Raw genomic sequence first — 8044 nt, 5'->3', positions numbered from 1 at the left:
AATATTGCTGAATTCCGTTATTGTAAGTTTTAATATTTTTTGTTTGATGAAATTGTTAGGGTGTCATTCTTTATTGAAATATTGCACTGTGTATAGTGTAAGTCAACAGGTTTGAGTGAGATGCAGAATAGTGTACGCTTGCAGGTGCCTAAGAATAACCTATACCACAATGTGACTTCAAAGCTATATTCTTTCCACATGCGGGCCATGCCCTCATGCAGCCTCTTCCTAGAGTGAGAACTGCCATGAGCTCTGTGTAAGGCTGCTTTATTCTTCTAGAAGGTTGGTCCTCAAAGAAAATTCCTGATCACTTAGTGATGACCGATCTCTTAAGAAAATAGCTTTTGACAAGACATGACATTTAATACTCCTTATTTTAGCATTCCTAAAATTTGGAATATGAGCTAAGATTCCTATTAATCAAATAGTTGCATATTTTATAGCTATAAAATATAATTAGTCATTTTAACAGAGGAAAGGGAAATTCCCATTTATAAAAATGTATTTAGTAGGGGCTGTAGCAGTGGTGCAAGCGGTAAGGTGTCTGTCTTGTCCGCACTAGCGTAGAATGGACTGTGGTTTGATCCTCCGGAGTTCCATATGGTTCCCCCAAGCCAGGAACAATTTCTGAGTGCATAGCCAGGAGTAACCCCTAAGCATCACTGGGTGTGGCCCAAAACCAAAAAAAATTATTTAGTAAAAACTTATTTGTTCTAAATAAAACATCATACAAATACAAATAAAAACAAAAATAGTTGATATGTGGGCATGGTAAATTATTTTAATAAAGCAATTATATTGAAATATAATGATCAAAACTGTAGAAAATATATAAGTATGATATATTAATATATGCACTTAAGATATTAAATAGCCAATTATAGAACCAGATGTAATAATGATTATACATTTGAAGTTGTGGTGAATATAAATGCTACTTTGAAAGATATGCAGCAAGTGTCAAGAGAAAGGAAAAATAAACCTGTTTTTCTTGGTTCCAAAATCATAGGTACTCCTAGTACCTATTTAAAATGCACAGTGGCAGTATGGTAGCCAATGAGGTGTATCTGAGGTGTGATTATTGCTGATTAAAAACAAAATCATAAGTACTTCTAAATGCCAATGTTTTTAATACTTTAATTTGTATTTAAAAGAAGCAATACTTTCTGAGTAAGTTAAATTCAGATAGAATTTAAATGTTAATTAGAATAACTGATCAGATGTCCAAATGAAGTAGGCCTACTCATGTTGCTAGTCTGTGATAGATGTTTTGGATCAAGAAGTCACTTGGACCGATCCTCTAATGGAAAATAAAGATAATGAGAATTTGTAGGGTTTATGGATTTAGAGCACCCTGATTATACACATAGATTATTTGGCACACTGTTTGGTATAATGTAGGAACTCACTAAATATTCGAATCTTGCTCTATGTTCCAATGACACTGGAGGGTGTATGTGATTATTTAGTAAGCTGGGGCTATATTCTAAGCATAGACCAACTATAAGTTCACACTCAATTTATCATCCTTATCTTAGGGGTTTAAATTTAAAAATTCCCCTTTAGGCGGGTCTGGAGAAAAAATCTTATGGCAATAAATAGGATTCTTTTGTTTAAGTTTGCATTTTTTGGCTAAAAGTGATACATTGAGGTACATATGTAGAGGAATAGATGAAAACAGGGGCTCTGTGTACTACTAGAATATTTAGATTATATAAACCAGGCAAAGATGATATGTATAGTGATATTGTTCAAAGTAGCAAGCATTTAATCTGATGCTGCTGAAAAGAGAAACAGAACTTTCCAAGGTATTTTGAGTAGAGAGGGTGTCAGGATTTTTTTCTTTCTAATGTTCTCTCTGCTATTGTACATGTTGGATTTACTCTACAAAATAGTTTCTTATTATCAGCTAGAGAGACGCAAACTCCCTTATGATCTGCTCCAATTTAATGCTTTTAAAGTGAGTGACTTTAACATTAAAAATAAAAAAAAATGTTCAGGAAGAGTTTACCTAATGGAAATTTGTCCACTTTACTTCTTGGTAAAAACCTTGCATCAGGAATTAGATTTGGGAAGAGTTGAGATAAAAGAATTTGAAAATAGTTATTGATGAGATGTACTACTTACTGTTAAGTAGAAACCAGGAAAGATCTTTCCCAATTCACCTGAAAGGAAAGTTAACAATGCACATTGCTCTTCTAATGGGGCTGATATGCAAGCCTTTGGAGTGGATGATATATGTGAAGCGAAGTCCATGGAGAGGACATTATGATATCAAGACAGTGACAAAACAAATTTTAATGCAAATCTATAGAGACCGTATTACAATGTCAAGGCGATGGCAAATGTAAGCCTAGAGAGACCATTTTACAATGTCATGACAAAGGTAAAACAATGTCGCTGAAAGATTATTGAGACCACATTGCCACATTAAATTACAATGTCAAAACATCCTTGCAAGTCTTTAGAGATCATGTACTGCTTTTAAGATAAAAGCAAAACAATGGAATTTATAATACTAACCAATGAAACAAAAGCATTTATGAAATCCCTATTACTCAAGAAAAGATGGTAAAAGTGTGGAGGCAAGTCAAAAGGTTGTTAAAGAAATAGACAAGGACAAGCAAGAAAAATTAAGTAGTGCATCACGTTAATTTTCAACTTAATTTTCCTTCGAAGAGTAAAATTTCTCAAGTGATGTTCTACATTTCCGAATTAAGATCCCAAGAAAGTTTATTCAGAAGCAAGAAAGTTTATACAGAAGCTGAGAAAAAGTTGAAGATGCAAGAGACTGAAGTTATTAGGATCATAAGCAATTGATTAACAGAATGAAAAATCTCATTCCTCTTCCCTAATTACTTTATATTGTTTCAATTTTTGATGGAGTCTTCATGGAGAGAAGTTTCCAAAGCATCAATTTCTGAATCCAGCTCTGTGACCTTTGTGATAAAAAACTCATTGTTTCTGTTTATTCATTATGATTATATTTTTATTGGCAAATTCTTAGAAGTAGTTCTGTTACTATATGCCAATCATTGTGCTAGGTACTATGGACGATATGTTATTTGGGTCTTTCTTTCAAATGTGGGAGAAGTTGGGAAACTAAGATGCAGTGATGGTGTTGACAAAGGAGTGAAAAGGGTGCTTTCTAAGTGCATCCTCTTCTCTTGCATGAATTTGGGCTTACAGTATGAATGAGATATGTTCAAGTTTCCCTGTCTAAAGGCAGGAAAGATACACATATAGTACCATTTACACACGGAAACTGGGCTGAGAATCCAAGGCTATATACTTTAGCATGTTGCTTAGCTTCTCTTGTATTACTTTATAATACAAGTATTGATTGTGACTACACATATCCTTCTTTGGTTTTTAGAATTAACTAAAATGCTTATGGTATGAATGAACAATTAGGTCTAAAAACTATTGTCCCACCACATACTCTAAATTGGTACCATTCTTCTTTATAGGATTTTATTATCTATGTTAATATCTTAAAATAAATTTTCTGCAACTTTTAAATTGAATATTTGACTAGTTTGGGCATGCATATATTCACTTGTTATAAAGCATAAGATTATATATTTTGTATTAATTTATAAAAATGATGGTCCTTAGGCCACAATGTAGTTTAATTCAGATAAAAAAAGAAATCCAATGGGGGCAGGGCCAAGATTTAGAATTCTCAAAGGAAGCTATTTTTCTTACCAGAAGAAAGTTGAGACCTTAATAACTTGGTCATCTCCCTTCAATGATTGAGTGATTATTTTTATTTTGCTATCTAACTTTTCACTAAAGATGTAGACTGCTAGAGTAACTGTGACTGTACTTTGGGGACCCTTGAAGGTTACAACTGCTGATCTTCATAACTATGTGGTGCTGGTGATGAAATTGGGACAGGTGAATGTACCACTAACCCCAGTACTATCTCCCAGACTCCATTTGTTTATTTGCTTTTAAATATACAGATATGATAAACTCAGAATTTATAAATGAGTCTATAAAAATAAGTTTAAAGAAATTAGACTTCATTGTACAAAGAAACATAAGCCTCAGAAATTTTTTGGGTTACACAGATGGTAACTCTGACTTTTATCTATGCATGAGTTTGCCCTTTTATCCAGTAATCTCATTCCCTGTTAAAATGTTAGGTTATTTTTGGAAGTAAGGTCATGACTGGAGGGATTACATCAGGATTAGTACCACTGACAAGCTTTCTTCAATAATCATTGATTTATCAATGCATCCCAGAGAATTCAACACACCTCTACAGCAACCACAGGAATTGGAAAAAACACTATTTCAAAATTCTAAAAACTCCATACTAACTTGACAACATCAATCTCACTCAAAGTAATAATGGGATTATTATGACTTTCTTCAAGGCATCTTGTTGCCCTAGTTTTATAAGTGCACTTTCTTCCTTTTACTTATCTGCATAAAATGGGTTAATAAAAATGATTTCTTGAGAAATGTGGGAGATTAAATAAATTAATGCCTAATAGTGATTATAACAATTAGTCATAAGGAGTAAAAAATTTAAAAATTGAATTCATTATTGTTTCTCCCTCATTATTATTTTCTCATTTAACCAGGGGAGAAATTACACAAGTTTTTAGAGGGGGGAAAGGCACATTTTTAAATATTCTGTACTCATTTTTATTTATCATGGTCAACTTTAGAAAGAGAATTCAGTGCCAATAATTTTAACTGGTATGACATTATTAAACTATTTTTGCTTCATGATAATTATGAAATTAAAGTCTTGGTTTTTGGTAAAAGTATCAGTGATCACTGCTAGGAGATTTTTGTAAAATAGAAGACTTAGTAAAGTAAAAAAAAAAAAAGGGTCTTTATTCAATTATACAGTTATTGTGGCTATCACAATGCAATTTCTATTTCATTTATTTTTACCTGCATGGTAAACTATGTCACTACTTCTTTTTTAAAATTTTTTATTTAAACAACTTTATTACATACATGATTGTGTTTGGGTTTCAGTCATGTAAAGAACACCACCTATCACCAGTGCAACATTCCCATCACCAATATCCCAAATCTCCCTCCTCCCCACCCAATCCCCGCCTGTACTCTAGACAGGCTTTCTATTTCCCTCGTACATTCTCATTATTAGGATAATTCATAATGTAATTATTGCTATAAATAAACTCATCCCTGTTTGTGGTGAGCTTCATGAGGTGAGCTGTAACTTCCAGCTCTTTTCTCTTTTGTGTCTGAAAGTTATTATTGCTAGAATGTCTTTCATTTTTCTTAAAACCCATAGATGAGTGAGACCATTCTGCATCTCTGTCTCTCTCTCTGACTTATTTCACTCAACATAATAGATTCCATGTACATCCATGTATAGGAAAATTTCATGACTTCATCTCTCCTGACAGCTGCATAATATTCCATTGTGTATATGTACCACAGTTTCTTTAGCCATTCATCTGTTGAAGGGTATCTTGGCTGTATTTTTATACATTAGAATTAGAAAACCAAGCAAAGACATGATATAGCATTATTCCTTGTCATCCTTTTATCTACCTATCATCTATCTATATATCTAATCTATCAATATACATATATTCTGCTTTAATATCTTGAGAATATACAAAATACTAAATATAGAAACAACTTCTATTGTGTGGTGTCCTAGAATGATTTAAGTAAGAATGGGTCATGGATGATCCATAATTCCCCTACAGGATGCAAAAAGTTATTCAGTAAATCTAAAATAAATCTAATGTTTATTAGTCATTAGACAAACGATAGTTCTTGTATGTAGTGTGCATTGTGAAGCATGAATAAACAAATGATCCTTAAGGCAGATACTCTATTATGCAGAGGTGGCAAACACGCGTCTCTCGAGCCAAAACGAATACGGCTCTTTGCCTCTGATCATCATTTTGTATACTGTGGTTCTTCGCCAAGTTTGGATTTTGTTCTGCTGCTTCTGAGGAGGGACCTCTGAGGAGAGATCTCCAGCTGCGTCCTCCCGTCTCCCATCCCTCGGAAACAACTGCACGGGCCAGCGAGCCGGGGACCCGTGTGTCACATGTTGGGTCACATCTGGCCGTGAGTTTTTAGTGTGGAGGACGCAGCACACCCTCACCATCACTGCAGGATTTTGACCCTCACTCAAAATGGCAAAATGCAATATGTGTTTAATATGTTATTGTTAAAATTATATGCTTTTGTGTGAGTGTTTGTCTGTGTTGGCAGGTCACCTCGTGGTGTGGCTCTCTGACTCTCACAGTTTAAAATTTTGGCTCTTTGTGTCGAACTTGTTCGCCACCCCTGCTATTATGCTTCCTTCCTTTATTTATTTTTTTAACTATTTGGCTTTCAAATTAAAGCCTCCTTATTTTTTCTTCACAATAATAACTGCAGTATGAAGTCTCAGGGATTTTTTTCTTTATAAGAGCCCAATCATTGGCTTGAAGTAAATTGTTCTATTACTTTGAAATAAGTTCTTACATCTTACTTTTCATTTTATTGAAAACCTATAAGCAATGGCCAAAAGATAAAAGTAATGATAGATTTAATTTAGGACATTAAATACCAGTAAAGATTTAGTCTAAAGTACCAAGTTGTTTTTAACATGTAAAGAGTAAAATAAAAAGTAATGGAGGGATTTTTTACTGCTTATTTTAGCAGCAGCACAGATGTTTTTAGTTACACACACACACACACACACACACACACACACACACACACACACACACACACACACATTCCGGTTTATGGACCACACCCAGCAGTGCTCAGGGCATATTCCTGACTCTACTCACCGATTATTCCCGGCAGGGTTCAGGGGACCACATGGGGTGCTGGGGTCAGCCTCATGCAAGGCAAGTGTTTTACCAGCTGTCATATGTCTCCAGTCCCTAGTTTGATCTTTAAAAAGTAATACTCATTTTCCTCTACCACATTCACATTCAATTTCAATTGTCTAACAGGGAAATAGAAATATCTATTTGATACTTCTCTCTTTGTGAAATCTATTTTATTTTCTCAAAATATTACTGTGTAGAAAAGCTACAATTCAACAACAGAGAGTTCCTTTTTTCCCACTTTACCTGACCCATAGTTCCCTCTCAGTATACTCTATATACAGTAAACACCAGGGCCAGTACCTATGCGTGTGAACAACATTAACAATCAAACTAGAGACTTCATTTTCCTCTAATTGTGCCACTAATGTCCTTTACCACATTTAGGGCCCAGTACCGGAATCAACATGGTATTTAGTTGTCACATCTCCTTTGTCTTCACGAGTCTTTGACAGTCTCAGTCTTGCCTTATTTCATGATCCTGACACTTTCTGAAGTGACAGACAGGAATTTTGTAAAATTTTGTAAAAGTGTCTCTCAATTTGGATTTGTCTGTTGTCTCATAATTAGATGGAGGCTATATATATATATATATATATATATATATATATATATATATGTAAGAATACTAGCCACAATGACATAGGGTTCTCATCAATGCCTCGTATCAGTATACTTGCTGTGAATATGCCTTATTACTGTAATGTTAACCCTGATAGCTTGCTGAATTTCTCTACTCTGAAGTCACAGTTATATATATTTTTAAATTTGGGGGCCAAACCCACTGTGCCCAGGATTTTTTCGTAGCTCTATGTTCAGAAATTAGTTATGGTAGGCTCAGGGGACCATAACGGGTGCTGGGGATCAAACTCAGGTAGACCATCAATCAGCAAGGCAAATGCCCTACCCACTGTGCTATCACTCCAGCCCCTGAAATTTTTTATGTCATTAAGAACAATCTTGATACTTCTATATTAAATTATGCAAATATACTGGGTTTTTTTTCTAAGAATTTGTCTACCCATTCTTAACATCTATTAACAGGCCTGATCAGCGAAGTTCTTTACTAGGATGGTTGCTTCTGGTGATTTTTGCATTTCCCTCATTTCATTATCATGCACTAATTGGCATATTTCTTCAGGGAAGGGTCATCTCTTCTCACTTACCTACTTGTTAAGTGTTTAATGATAACTCTATGGACTCGTATT

At 34.3% G+C, this 8044-nt stretch overlaps 1 non-coding gene across 1 annotated transcript; it reads left to right on the top strand.

Moving 5' to 3' along the window:
• The first annotated feature begins 1027 nt into the window (after positions 1-1027).
• Positions 1028-1172, top strand: LOC126032871 (U4 spliceosomal RNA). The gene has a single exon (XR_007504032.1). It is a non-coding gene; the product is annotated as a U4 spliceosomal RNA (small nuclear RNA).
• Positions 1173-8044: the final 6872 nt, after the last annotated feature.

Source organism: Suncus etruscus, chromosome 16 (assembly GCF_024139225.1).
Source record: "Suncus etruscus isolate mSunEtr1 chromosome 16, mSunEtr1.pri.cur, whole genome shotgun sequence".
NCBI lineage: Eukaryota > Metazoa > Chordata > Mammalia > Eulipotyphla > Soricidae > Suncus > Suncus etruscus.
The sequence above is the reverse complement of the archived record's forward strand: the minus strand, read 5'-3'. Positions and strand labels throughout refer to the sequence as shown.